We start from the raw sequence: 15160 nt of genomic DNA, 5'->3' as shown, positions 1-15160 counted from the left end.
AAGAGATGCAGTTTCCCAGTGCCGCCTGACAATGCAAGCGGATGCAGAAGAACACACAGCAAATGGACAGAAAAGAAAGCAGACAACGGGGGGGGGGGCGTGGAAGAGGAGAGAGGGAAAAAAACTACACACAAAAACATTACTGTTAACCATAGTCCATAGTTTGCATTAGGTGTATTTTTCCCATATGCCACCCTTTTATTAACACCTTGTAATAGTGACATACATTTGTTATAGATCATGAAAGAACATTCTTGTATTTGTACTATTAGCCACAGTCATCGTTCACAGTAAGGTTGACTGTGTTATACAGTCCTATGTTTTATCCTCTCATTTCCTTTCTTTGTCTATTCATGTCCCTGCTTTCAGTTCTTCTGGGTATATACCTAGAAGTGGGATTGCCGGATCATATGGCACTTCTATACTTAGCTTCCTGAGGAACCACCAAACTGTCTTCTTTTTCAAGATGTTTTTGGACATTCAAGGTCCCTTATCCTTTGAAATAAATTTGATAATTGGCTTTTCCATTTTTGAAAACTGGAATTTTGATTGGTATATTAGTGTTCTCTAGGGAAACAGAATCAACAGGAGATATCTGTAAAGAGTATGAGATTTTATAAAATTCAACATTACCATGGGGATGCGCTAGTCCAGATTCCGTAGATAGACTGCAAACTAGGGGCTCCAATGAAAGTCTGATGAAGTTCCTTGATGAGTTCCCAGGAAACGTTGCTTGTCCAAAGACGAGCTGGGAAATTCTCTCTGAAGCTGAAATCATTTCCCTTTTTAAGGCATTCTACTGATTGGATAAAACGTCATTCATTGTTGATGACAATCTCCCTGATTGGTGTAGATGTAATCAGCCTTCTATGCAGTAAAGTCAATGGTGCCTGAAGTCCATAAATGCCCTTGTATTACAATTAGCAGTGCTTGCTTGACCAAACAACTAGACACAATTACCTGGCCAAGTTGACACATTAGCCTAACCATCACAATTGGTATTGCATTGAGTCTATAAATCATTTGGGTAGGATTGGACATCTCCACTATAGTCTTCCAATCCATGAACATAGAATGTCCTTCCATTTATTTAGGTCCTCTTTGATTTCTTTTAGCAATGTTTTGTAGTTTTCTGTGCACAGGTCGTTTATATCCGTGGTTAAGTTTATTCCTAGAGACTTGATTCTTTCAGTTGCTATTTTTTAAAGGTTTATTTATTTATTCTCCCCCCACATTGTCTGCTCTGTGTCCATTTGATGTGTGTTCTTCTGTATCTGCTTGTCTTCTCTTTAGGTGGCACTGGGACCTTCTGGAGTAGGTGAAAGGGGCTCAATCTCTTTTGCAACCTCAACTCCCTGGTCTGTTGTGTCTCTTACTGTCTCTCCTCTGTGCCTCTTATTGTTGCATCATCTTGCTGCACCAGCTCTCCACACAGGCCAGCACTCTGCATGGGCTAGGTCTCTGCGTGGGCCCTCACCAGGAGGCCCTGGGAATCAAACCTTGGTCCTCCTATATGGTAGATCAGAGCCCAATTGCTTGAGCCACACCTGCTTCCTGTTGCTATTATGAATGAATTTTTTCTTGATTTTTTCCTCAGATTTATCATTACTAGTGTATAGAACTATTACTGATTTTTGCATGGTGATCTTGTATCCCACCATTTTGCTGAACTCATTTATTAGCTCTAGTAGCTTTGTTGTAGATTTTTCAGGACTTTCTATATATAGGATCATGTCACCTGCAAATAGGGAAAGTTTTACTTTTTCCTTTCCAATTTGGAAGACTTTTATTTCTTTTTCTTGCCTAACTGCTCTAGCCAGAACCCCTGGCACGACGTTGAATAGCAGTGGTGACAGTGGACATCCTTGTCTTCCTCCAGGTCTCAGAGGGAAAGCGCTCAGTCTTTCACCATTGAGTATGACGTTACCTGTGGTTTCTCCATACATGCCCTTTATCATGCTGAGGAAGTTTCTTTCTATTCCTATCTTTCCAAGTGTTTTTATCAAGAAAAGATGCTGAATTTTGTCAAATGACTTTTTAAAAAATATTTTTTATTTATTATTTATTTCTCTCCCCTTCCTCCTGCTTTCTGTGTCCACCTGCACTGGAATCTGAGTCTCTTTTTTTGTTGCATCAGCTCTCTGTGTGCGCAGCACCACTCCTGGGTGGGCTGCACTTTTTCGCATGGGGCGGCTCTCCTTGTGGGGCACACTCGTCGCATGGGGGGCACGCTTACATGGGGGACACCCTGCGTGGCACAGCACTCCTTGCATGTGGCAGCACTGCACGTGGGCTGTCTCATCACTCGGGCCAGGAGGCCTTGGGTACCAAACCCTAGACTTCCCATATGGTAGGTGGACACCCTACAAGTTGAGCCACATCAACTTCCCTCAGATACCTTTTCTGTGTCAATTGAGATGATCATGAGTTTTTTCTCCTTTGGTTTGTTAATGTGGTGTATAATTCTTTTAATGGGCTGTTGGATTCAATTTGCAAGTATTTTGTTGAGGATTTTCATATCTATATTCAACAGAAAAATTGGTCTGTAATTTTCTTGTAGTTTCTTTATCTGGATTTGGTATTAGGGTGATGTTGGCTTCATAGAATGAGTTAAGTAGTGTTCTCTACTCTTCAACTTTTTGGAAGAGTTTTGATGATAATTCTTTTTGGAATGATTGGTAGAATTCACCTGTGAAGCCATCTAGTCCTGGACTTCTCTTTCTTGGAAGGTTTTTGATGACTGATTCAATCTCTTTACTTGTAATTGATCTGTTGAGGTCTTCTAGAGCAGGGGTTCTTCACATTTTTTGTTCCACAGACCCCTTTGCCAGTCAGGTGAAAACCATGGACCCCTTCCTAAGTCCACGCTATACTGTGTATTATTTAATAAATATATCATACCCACACAACCCGTCCCTACAAGAATAATGTTGTTTTTGAATTTCAGTTCAAGCTCATGGAACCCTTGTTAAGAACCTCTGTTTTAGAGTCAGTGTAGTGTTGGTATGCTGTTGTGTGCCTCTAGAGTATATATTTTTTAGAAGGTACGAAGGATTGAACCAGTGCCTCAAATAAGTTAATGAAGGAGGACTTCCAGGGAAGCTGGTGGAGTAGGGAGTAGGGAATGACAGGACACACTCCTCCTCCTGGGAGGAAACCAGGCTTTGCTGCACATCTGCCCTTACACCAGTCGAGATGAGGATTGGCCTGGGGGAACTAGGACAGGCCACTTAGGACTCTTCTTTAAGCCGCTGCTAAGGGGTCACCTGCTTTTTACCCCACTACACCCTCCGTGTGATTCTCGAGATCATGGGAGATGACGGCCAGGTGTGTGGGGGGGATATTGGAAGCAGGTCCAGAAGAGCTCACCACACACATGGTAACATTGCAGTGGGTGGAACCCACAGGGCCTGACACTCACATCCTAGAGGTTAGTGGGAGATCACTATCCCTGGTAGGACACTACTTCCCTTGGGAACAGTCTTGGGATAACGTCAAGAAGTCCTGACAACTCCATCTATCAGGAAGGGGCGGAGGTGGGCCAGAAGATATGGGTAAGGCACTCAGATCAATGGGAAAGGGATGAGGTTATAGCTCAAGGTAAGGGACAGACAGACTGAGTGGACTTGAAGGAAAAAAAATGACACTGCAAATAGGCTGAGAAAAGTGTCTCCCCTGGGAGATTGTTGCATGACCACCCTGTTGGGACTGGTTGATGTTTTGCAGATTTGGCCTGGCAGCAACCTGGAAGGAAAACCACCTCATCCAGTTGACCTGGCCCTCATGGTGGCAGGGAAGCTGCCCCACTGCTGGCTCTGCTACCTGACCCCTTGCACCTTCTCCCCTCTTTGCGAAGTCTGGATTGTCACTCAAGGAGCGCATTTCCCCTGCCTCAACAGCAGGACGTTCTTCACTGATGGCCTGTGACAAAGGTAATGGCACAGCTGTTGGCTAACTTCTTTCCCATACCCTGGGACAACCCGTTGGGATGCAACTCCCTGGGTATAAAGACACGGGCCAGCGGCTCAGTCATCTTTCTGCTAGCATTCTGAAACAACCAGTGACTCTCTAGGGGTGCTTCATGTGCTCCAGGGTTATCTTCCTTTGTGCAGAAACAAACCCCCCTCCGGGCCACTCCCTGCATAGGTCTTTAGACATTGATGGTGTTAGAAAGAAAGCTGTACCTGTAAGAGAGTAAATGTTCACTCAATTGTGGAGGAGAAAATAATTTTATTAACGATCTTGCAAGAACAGGCATGCAACCAGAATATGGAGGTTGGCATGCTGAGTGGCAGGATGCAGCAGAACGTGTTCCCCAAGCCTGGCACGAAGAGCCCTCCCCCATTTCTCCATTGACTGGGTGGGTACTCCAGAGGTTATAGCCTATTGGAGAGAACTAACTAAGCCACGGGAGTCTCCCCTCACCCCCACAATACAACTCCCATTACCTTCATCTCAGGGACCCTGGCTTCTATTTATTTTTACCCATATAAGGAGTTGGCATCACTTTTAAACTTGGCGCCACTTTCACATAGCGCCATCACAGCCCTTTTCCCTCCTTCCTTTTAACTGCAGAGTGGGTTTTAGCTAGTTCCCCTATTAGGTTGCTGGTGGCTGATGCAATAAACCAGGAGGCTGATTTTAACTTCTCTTTCCCCGAGTCCACATCACCTTCATGGGAAAGCTGAACTTAGCCTTATTCTTACAATGGGACCATGCACCCTCAGTTTCTGACTGCCCTTGAAAAGTCAAAAGCCACCTGAGGGAAGCAGATTTTGCTAAACAGATAGAGCGTCTGCCTACCACGTGGGAGGTCCAGGGTTCAATCCCAGGGCCCCCTGACCTGTGTGCTGAGCTGGCCCACATGCAGCGCTGATGCGTGCAAGGAATGCCCTGCCACGCAGGGGTGTCCCCCACATAGGGGAGCCCCATGTGCAAGGAGTGCGCCCCGTAAGGAGAGCTGCCCCAAGTGAAAAAAGTGCAGCCTGCCCAGGAGTGGCACCACACACATGGGGAGCTGACGCAGCAAGATGACAGAACAAAGAGAGACAAGGATTCCCTGTGCTGCTAACAAGAATGCAAGCGCGCACAGAACACACAGAGAATGGACACAGAGAACAGACAACTGGCGGGGGGTGAGGGGGAGCGGGGAAGGGGAGAGAGATAAATAAAAAATAAATCGTAAAAAAAAAAAAAAAAGCCACCTGAGTCTTCTCACTGGCCTGCTCCCCTCAATTTATTGTCCTGTGAAAAACGTGATTTGCCTGGGAGCGGTGAAGTATGGAACACTTCAGGAATCAGACATCAAGACACCCAGGAGGTACAAATCTAGAGAACCTTTATTTTCCGGTTGGGGCGCCCTCCACCAGAACTAGACAAGGGACGCGCCGAGCCCAGGGGAACTTAGACTTTTATAGGGATACATACAGGTGGGAATAGTTTTCGCGCGCTTGGGAGAATAAGATTCTATTGGTTTACACTTCTTTCGTTTCTTTGTAAGGCTGTTGCTAAGCCGGCAAGCAAGTCACAGAAGCTGTAGGGTAGCCGCGCTACAGGGGGTTGGGGTCTTCTTTGGCTTCCCGCCTCCCCGGGTGTGAGGGGGGATGCAGGTCCGTTTCTCCTGGTCTCGGCCTAACCTCAGTTTTCTGTTTGCTCTGCTCTCTGCTTGGCGGGTTCCAGGGGTCTAGATTCGCCTCTTTCCGCCATCACCACTGCCCTGGCTGAGGGAACGCCGCGACCCGGGGACGGGCACAGCGGGCTCCTGGGCCGCGCAGAACCCCTCACGCCGACCCCAGCTCTTGGCGGCCGGGGAACCAGCCCTGGGGCCGCTTCCCCTGCTCCGGTGGACCCTTTGTGCTGTGTCAGAATACAATGGACATGTGCTGGGCCTCCGCTGGGCCCGCATCTCTGTTCTCAGGATGCACTACACAGCAGGCCACCGGCCGCCTCGCTGTGCACCCCGGGCCCAGGCTCCAAGGCCGCCTTACGCGCGCATCCCAGGGATGCGCCCCGGCCCGCCGAGGTCCCTGGGGCTCTTGGGGCGTGAGGGGGCGGCGGCGGCGGCGGCGACCCCCGGCCAGCCCCGCGGTCCCCCGCCTTCCGCCGCGCCGGGGCCGGGGAGAATCCGAGACTCCGGCCCTCCCGGCTTCCTAGAGAGGCCGCGGCGGGCCGGGGGCGGTGGTGCGCGTGCGCGGCCGGCCTGGGGCGGGGGGCGGCGGCGCGGCCTGGGGCGGGCGGCCTGGCTGCGGGCGGAGGCGGATGGGCCGCGGCAGGCGCGGGTGAGCGGCCGGGCGGGGCGCTGGCGGCGGCGGGGCGGCTGTGCGGGCGCGGGGGGCCCGGAGGGCGGCGGGGGCGCTCGGCCGCGCGGGGGGGGCCGCGCCGCGGGCGGGGGGTCGGCGGGCACCCAGTCCCTGCGCGGCCAGGGCGCCTCGGCAGCCGCGTCGCCCCCGGCCCAGGTGCGGACAATGTGGCGTACCGCTTTCTCCGCACCGCACCTTTTCACCCACTTGTGCGAGGAATGCGCATTCCTGACGGACAATTAGATCACAGGTAGGTGGAGAGAAAGTAAAAGTAAGCGGAGTCTGTGGACCGCGGGTCGGTCTCCCGGTGGCGACACCTCAGGCGTTTCTTCTTGCGTAATTATTCAAACTCATATACATGTGTATGGGTAATTTTAGCATGAAATAGGATTATACTTTTGCTTTTAAATTTGTATTCATGTTGTTCTTATGGTGATAAAACACGCCTAACAAAATTTATCATTTAATCGTTTTAAAGTGGTATAACATCCATTCCTACCATTGATTTTTAAAGAAATTATCTGAAATTTGCGGAATACGTTTGTTTATAGTTCGAGGAAAACTGGTGCTAAAATTGACACCACTGAAACAATTTTTGTGAGTACTATTGAAATACGTAAATAATAAAAATTAAAAGTATATTTAAAAACATTTTGTTCGCAGTTTATTGTCCCTAGTACACACATTTGCACGAAGGATATAACTGAATGTTCAACACGTACCCTTTGGGCAGAAAAATAGCAAAATGTTGTTTGTCTTCAAAATGCTAGTATTTAAAAATGCCGTTTTTAAACGTAAGGCACAGCTCTAATCTAAAACAGTTGTACTGTACTGTGACATGCATACGTCTGTTCTCCTTGCTGATTTGAAAGTGCTTGGGAAAGCACCGGTCTCTTTGAACCTGCAATTCGGAAATGAAAACGAATAGGCCCCTTATTTTGCGAAGAAGTATCAGTCTTTGTTTTGACATGCCCCCACCTCCACCCACCATCCTTTTTTGAATCCTTCCTTACTTTTCTGGCTCCAGGCTCATCTTGTATTTTCTCTGCCTCAGTCCTGAAATGAACCACTTTTCCAAGGAGTTCTGATCCCTTTTATTTTTTTTTTAAGATTTATTTTATTTGTTCATTCCCCTCTCCTGCTTGCCTTCGCTGTTTGCTCTCTCTGTCCATTCACTGTGCATTCTTCTGTGCCTGCTTCTCGTATCTTTAGGAAGCACCCAGAACCATTCCTGGGGCCTTCTGACATGAGAGAGAGGCACCCCGTCACCTAAGCCACCTCAGCTCCCTGGTCCTTTTCATCTCTTGTTATCTTTTCCTCTGTGTCTCTTTTTTTTGTTGCCAAATCGTGTTGCCATCATCTTCTGCCCGGGCCAGCTTACTTTCACTGGGAGGCCTGGGAATCGAACCTGGGACCTCCCATGCGGTAGATGGGAGCCCAGTTGCTGAACGACATCTGCTTCCCTCTGGTCCCTTTTATTAAAGAATGATATTTAGAAACCACGATCTGGGCACTAGGTGAGCTTATTTTTTTAATGGTAAAACAGTGTAAGTATTATTTTTCAGAGTGGTTTTAGGTTTAAAGAAAAATCCTGCAGAAAGTATGGAGTTCCCATACATCTCCCCTCATGGTTTTCCCTATTATTGGCATTTTGTGCTAGTATGAAACATTTGTTGAAATTGATAACCCAATATTATCGTAATTATTTTATTAACTAAAGTCCATGGTTTACATTAGGATTCACTCTTTGTGTTTACAGTTCTATGGGTTTTTAAAAAATATTTTTTGTGGTAGCATATAGACAACATAAAATTTCCCATTTTAACCACTTTAACATATACCATGGTGTTAATTACATGCACAGTGTTGTGCTACTGCCACCACCACCCATTACCAGAAGGTTCCCATCACCTGGAACAGAAACGACCAATTAAGCATTAACTCCCCCATTTCTAACCCCCAACTCCTGCCTCTAGTAACCTATATTCTGATTTCTGACTCTGAATTTGCATATTCTAGCTCTTTCATATGTGAGATTATACAATATTTGTCCTTTTGTGTCTGCCTTATTTCACAACGTGTTCAGGATTCATGGTGGTGTAGTCTATTTCAGAACTTCATTCTTTTTTTCAAGTTTCATGGTATTGTAGTATATATCAGAACTTCATTCTTTTTTCATGGCCTTAATAGTCCATTGTATGGATCTACCACGTTTTGTTTACCCATTCATTCATTCATTCATTCACTGCTAGTCATGTGGGTTGCTTCCATCTTTTGGCTATTGTGAATAATACTTCTATGAATAATCTTTTTTATTTCTTCTGCTTCCTTAGGGTTTAGTTTGCTTTTGTCTATATTCAGGTGTGAGGTTAGGTTACTGATTTGAGATCTTTTTTTCCCTTTAACTTTTATTTTAATAACACGTTTACAATCAAAAATTTCCCTTCAACCACATAGATACGTAATTCAGTGGTGTTGATTACATTCACAATGTTGCGCTACCGTTACCATCTTCTCTTTTAGTGTAAGCATTACAGCTATAAATTTCCCTTTCAGCATTGCTTTTGCTGAATCTCAGGGTATGTTCTTATTTTCATTCGTCTTGAGATATTTCCTAATATCCCTTGTGGTTTTTTTCTTTGACCCATTGGCTATTTGTGTATTGCTTAATTTCCACATATTTGTGAATTTTCCAATTCTCCCTCTGTTGATTTCTAGGGTGATTCCATTCTGTTCAGAGGACATATTTTGTCTGATTTCAGTCCATTAAATGTATCCAGACTTGTCTTGTGACCTAACATGCGGTCTGTCCTAGAGAATGATCCGTGTGCATTAGAGAAGAATGTGTATTCTGCTGTTGTTGGGTGGAGTGTTCTATGTATCTCTTAGTCACCTACTGTTAATGTAGAATGATCTACTTTCAAATCTGTCAGTATTTACTTTATATATTTTATACTATACAGGCATATATGTTTAGAATTGTTTTATCTTCTTGATGAATTGACCCTTTTATTAATAGTGTCCTTTTTTGTCCCTTTTACAGTGGTTGACTGGTAGTCTATTTTATCTGATATTAGTATAGCCACCCCTACTCTCTCTCTTTTTTTTTAATAAGGTGGTATCAGGGAGTGAACTCAGGACTTCGTACTTAGGAAGCAGGCGCTCAACCACTGAGCTATATCCACTCCCTTACCCCCACTCTTATTTTTTTACCCCCACTCTCTTTTGATTATAATTTGCATGAAATATTTTTTTCCCATCCTTTAATTTTCATCCTACATGTGTCTTTGAATTTATGGTGATGCACTTGTAAATAGCATATAATTGGGTCATGCTTTTTTTTTTTAATCTATTCTATAAATATTTTAAGATTTTAAGGATGTTGTGAAAACAATCTTTCTTCAGTGGTGATTGTCTTAGAAACATATTTGTTCATAGTCATAAACCTGACCTATACTCAATCAAGTATACCCTGGTAGGAAAATTTAAGAATAAGAGATGGCTTAAATGGGGATTTTAAAAGGAAAACAGAACAAAACAAAAATCACATTGCCCATGAGGTGAAGAAGTAAAATGACAAAAAGAAGAAAATCTCCCCCCAAAATGCCAAGATACTTGCTTGGACGTTTCCCTGTTCTTTTTGGCATCGTTTTCTTTATGAATTTGGTTACATTATGAAGCTCTGGGAAAGGAGTGCTACAGGGATGATCCAGCCTAACTTGCATTCCAGGCCTGGGTATTCACGGTTGTAGTATAATTTCAACAAGTTATTAAATGAAGCCTTTCTTCCATTCTCAAAAGGTAGTTGCAGCATTAGGGTACCTAAACTTAGTCCTGCTGGCTCAGTTCACCTGGCCTCCATCTCTTCTGTGCCCTGGGATTTTCATTCAGAGTTTGAAAGGCCCACGAAACCTTCACCTTTATCCATGTTTATGATTGCAGAGTCTGGACTAACCTCTTCTTTGATTGAAGAATTGGAATCCTTTGCCATATTCACAGGCAGTCACCCTCATTATCCTGTTTGCCAATCTTCTTATCACCTGTTAGAAATACCCTGTTGGCCTTTTTCGATATTTCTGTAGGAGCTGCTTTGGAACAGGCGAGCTTAAAGGCACATTCCTGATGCTCATTTCAACATGCGTCTCAATTTCCTTATAGGTCAGTACCACTTATTTTTCCCATGGGGTGCATTTCTTCAAAAACTTCTCTCTGGCCTCCTCATCAATATCATTCTCTTTGGCTTCATTGCCAGCTTTCTCTTCATCCTTAGCAGCACTGAATGTCTTACCACTCTTTTCATACTTCAGTTTTCTTTCTCTTCTCCAGTCTGTTTTGCAAGCTTGGCTTTGTAAGTCTCTCCCCCTCTTGCTTCTGTCTTTCAGCTTCCTCCTGAGCAGTGGTTTTTGCTTCCTTTTTGTGCCGTTGGAGCTCAGCGGTTTTTGCTCCTTAAGAGTCTGCTCATCTTTAGCCTTCTTTTGTCGTTGTGTATCTTCAAGTCTCTCTTCATAACCCTTCAGTAGTTTACTGTATCACTTTCATTTTCCTTTATTGTTTTCTCTGACTTCTCTCTCCCCCTTTTTTCACAGCAAGGCATCATTTTTCTGCTACAACTTTAGCAGCCTCTTCAGCACACATGATCCCTGATGTAGTTCTTTCCCTGACTCACCTTGGTCCTGGGACCAGGTCTCTAGTTTCCTTCTCTGAGTTCACTGGTGGCATACAGTCTTGGTGTGAGCCTTCTTCAAAACTCCACTTAAAATCCTTATTTATTTATTTATCTATTTATTTATTTATTGTAGTAACATATATACAGCGTAAAATTTCCCATTTCAGCCACTTTCAAGTATTAATGACATTCAAAATGTTATGCTACCATCACCACCATCCATTACCAAAAAGACAGTCTTTTTTATTTTTAAAATTTTAAGTAGTAACAGCACTTGCTGAGAGGAGGGGACTTTGAACATCAGTTATTAGTTTATAGCAAATGTAGGAAATGGTGGCTTCTGTCTTAATATGCTAGGTGAAGGTAGTAGTTCCTTTGAATTTGCTTAACATTGGTGGGTGATGGAGGGTGCCAGACATTTGCAGGAGAAGATGACTGACCATATGTCACTTGGTACACAGAATAATGGGGTTGTTTGCAACAGGTACTGAAGCCGGCTGTCCACCTCACACTTCTTTCAGCCTCTGCAGCTCATCGCAGGAGACATTACAGTCTTCAGTCTGTCAGTTCTGTGGTTATGCATGAGCATTTTTGGGGTCTGGAGTAATCCATGGCGCTAACAGAGGGTACCTTCCCACTTTTCAATAATATTGGAGCACTTTTATTCCTAGATAAAGAGATTCATGGGGCACTAAAATGACTGATGAGACTGCTCTTCAAAGGACTGAACAGAGAATTTTAACAGAGAAATTGTGGAGAGTTGCAGATGACATGGACAGATGTTAGCTGATACTAGAAATTTAGGGTGTTTTTTGGCAGGCTTGCTGCCACAATGTGGTGTCCCAGTACCTCCCAAGACCATTTCCTGTTGCTGCTCCAGGCCTTTGTTGCATTCCCAGATTCAATGAAGGACTGCTGTATAATGCCCCTTTTCTTCCTGTGACCTTTCCTTTTCCTATGTTGTTTCTGTTTTTTTTCTGTCTAACTATGGGTTTTCTTGTATATCCTTTATAACGTTGAGAAAATTCTCCTCTACTTTTTCTGAGAGTTTTTTAAAAATCACCACTAGTTATTGAATTTTGCAAGTGCTTTTTCTGTATCAGTTGTTAGGGCTTTTCCTTGTTAGCATGTTAATTTGGTGGATTATATTGATTTGTTTTCACATGTTGAATCAGCCTTACATCTCTGGGATAAATCCCACTTAGTCATGGTTATAATTCTTCTTACATATTGTTGTAATCTATTTGCTAATAATTGGTTAAGGATTTTTGTGTGTATATTCCTGAAGGATTTAGTCTGTATTTTCTTTATTGGTACTGTTGGTGTCTAATTTTGGTGTCAGGGTAATTCTGACTTCATAAAATGAATTGGTAAGTGTTCCTTCTTCTTCTGTTTTCTGGAAGAGATTGTTGAAGGATTGGTATTTTTTTTAGAAATATTGTTATTGAGCAGTGGACTCACTGTTGATGTAAACAGAAGCTAATACTGTGGCACCAGGATTTTGAGAAAAGAGTTTTATTGTGAGGCCCAACAGCAGGGAGACAGGAGGCAAGCTTAAATCTGTCTCTCTGATCTGAGAATCAAGGAAGTTTTGTAGGATGAAAACAAAGGGAGATGAGAGTGGCAGGGATTTGGTTTGGCATATTCTAATTGGTTGCTTATAGAATTATTCATATATGGTAGAAATATGTTCACAGACCACATCTTCCTTGTTACAGGACTCCTCACGTTTTTTTGCTTCTGATGTCTTCTCATCCTCATAATCTTTGGTTCTTGGGAGGGTGAGTTCTAGTATCTCGGGTTATCTAAGGGACAAGAATTTGTGTTTCTGCACATGCCCAGTTTATAACCTGCAGCCAGTTTGCCTGTAAAACAAGTTCAGGAAAAAAAATTACAAGAACAGATGACAATCTCACAAACCATTTTTCGACCTGCTCACGGTTTCAATATTTTCTAGAATTTTCCAGTGAAACCATCTGGATGTGAGCTTTTCTTTATACCAAGTTTTTTTTTTTTAAGATTTATTTTTTATTTAATTCTCTCCCCTTCCCCCCTCCCCCCGTTGTCTGTTCTCTGTGTCCATCTGCTGTGTTCTTCTGTGTCCACTTGTATTCTTGTCAGCAGCACCCGGAATCTGTGTCTTGTTCTGTTGCGTCATCTGTTGTGTTAGCTCTCCATGTGTGCGGTGCCATTCCTAGGTAGGTTGCACTTTTTTGTGCTGGGTGGCTTTCCTTACAGGGCACACTCCTTGCGTGGGGCTCTCCTGTGTGGGGGACACCCCTGCGTGGCAGGGTACTCCTTGCGCGTATCAGCACTGCACGTGGACCAGCTCATCTCACAGGTCAGGAGACCCTGGGTTTGAACCTTCGACCTCCCATGTGGTAGGCGGATACCCTATCCATTGGGCCAAATCTGCTTCCCTATAGCAAGTTTTTAAACTACTAATTTCTTTCCTTGCAGTGAATCTATTCAGATTTTCAGTTTTTTCTTAAGTCAGTTTCATAATTTGTGTCATTTTAGGAATTTGTCCATTTCCTCTTAAGTTTTCTTATTTGTTGATATATAGTTTTTTTATTTAAAAGAAGTATATGCTCTTGTAATCATTTCAAATTCTTTATGATTGGTAGTGATGCCCCCTCTTCATTATTGTTTTTTGATTATTTGTGTTGTCTCTTGTTTTTTTCCGTGGTCAATTTAGCTAAAGATTTTTCAGTTTTGTTGCCTTTTTCATAGCGACCAGTTTTGACTAATTTTCTCTATTGATTTATTTTCTATCTTACTGATTCCCATTTTGATCTTTGTTATTTTCTTTCTTTTGCTATCTTTGGGTTTAGTTTTCCTTTTTTCTCAAATCTTGAGGAAGCTTAGGACAATGACTTGGACTCTACTTTTATTTTATTATTTTTTTAAAGATTTATTTATTTATTTCCCTCCCCTCCCCCCCACCCCAGTTGTCTATTCTCTGTGTCTATTTGCTGTGTCTTCTTTCTTTTTTATTTATTTTTTTTCTTTTTGGATTTTTTTTTTTATTCATTTTTAAAAAAATATTACATTAAAAAAATACGAGGTCCCCATTCACCCCCACAGCCCCCACCCCACCACTCCCCCCACAGCAACACTCTCCCCCATCATCATGACACATCCATTCCATTTGGTGAGTACATCTCTGGGCATCGCTGCACCTCATGGTCAGTGGTTTACATAATAGCCCATACTGTCCCACGTTCCATCCAGTGGGCCATGGGAGGATATACAATGTCCGGTAATTGTCCCTGCAGCACCACCCAGGACAACTCCAAGTCCCAAAAATGCCTCCACATCTCATCTCTTCCTCCCATTCCCCGCACCCGCAGCCACTATGGCCACTTTTTCCACTCCAATGCCACATTTTCTCGATTACTAACCACAATAGTTCATGAATAGAATATCAGTAAGTCCACTCTAATCCTTACTGTATTCCTCCTTCCTGTGGAGCTTGGCTTGGTTGTGTCCATTCCACATCTATGTCAAGAGGGGGCTTAGATTCCACATGGATACTGGATGCAATCCTCCTGCTTTCAGTTGTAGGCACTCTAGGCTCCATGGTGTGGTGGTTGACATTCTTCAACTCCATGTTAGCTGAGTGGAGTAAGTCCAATAAATCAGGGTGTAGGAGCTGAAGTCTGTTGAGGCTCAGGGCCTGGCTATCATATTGTCAGTCCAGAGATTCAGATCCCCTAGATATATCTTAAACCCCAGCACCAACTACAATTCCAGTAAAGTAGCAGGAAAGACTTGTGAAAAGAGATCACATCTGAGTCCAGCTCCATCATGTAGAAACACCAACTCCAGAGAAGGGCCAACTGACATGGCAGTGAACTCCATCTGCCATGACCATAAAACATATGGGTCTCTTTAGCCCTCAAAAGATCCAATACCTGGGGTTGTATCTACTTTATCTGTCTCTGAGACTCTGCTCAGGTGTGCATAAGGGTAATCCTTCTGACAACCTCCAATCTCTTTTTTAGAGACTCATAGCCATATAAACTCATTTGTCCATTCAATTTCCCCCTTAATTTAGGTCAAAAAGCATTTTTAACTCCTGTTATTATATGTAGATAGGAATATTCTGTTGGTCCACGTTGAACCTTTAATTCAAGGTCATTTTTTAGTTACGTCATCAGCTGGTACTTGGTAGTAATCCCTCGGTGCCAGG

General features: G+C 43.7%; 1 protein-coding gene across 10 annotated transcripts in view; it reads left to right on the top strand.

Moving 5' to 3' along the window:
• ZNF445 (zinc finger protein 445) overlaps positions 1-15160 on the top strand; it is a 70521-nt gene that overhangs the window by 21984 nt on the left and 33377 nt on the right. For 3 of the 10 annotated variants that reach the window (XM_058288799.2, XM_058288795.2, XM_058288800.2), the window contains one exon: positions 3727-3932. The gene's annotated coding sequence lies outside the window, so the exon portion shown is untranslated. Of the gene's footprint in view, positions 1-3726; positions 3933-6206; positions 6279-6389; positions 6550-15160 lie in introns of those variants that run through there. The other 7 variants (XM_071212013.1, XM_058288796.1, XM_071212015.1 and 4 more) reach the window with 6 other exon arrangements.

The sequence above is a fragment of the Dasypus novemcinctus genome, chromosome 26 (genome assembly GCF_030445035.2).
Source record: "Dasypus novemcinctus isolate mDasNov1 chromosome 26, mDasNov1.1.hap2, whole genome shotgun sequence".
NCBI lineage: Eukaryota > Metazoa > Chordata > Mammalia > Cingulata > Dasypodidae > Dasypus > Dasypus novemcinctus.
The sequence above is the reverse complement of the archived record's forward strand: the minus strand, read 5'-3'. Positions and strand labels throughout refer to the sequence as shown.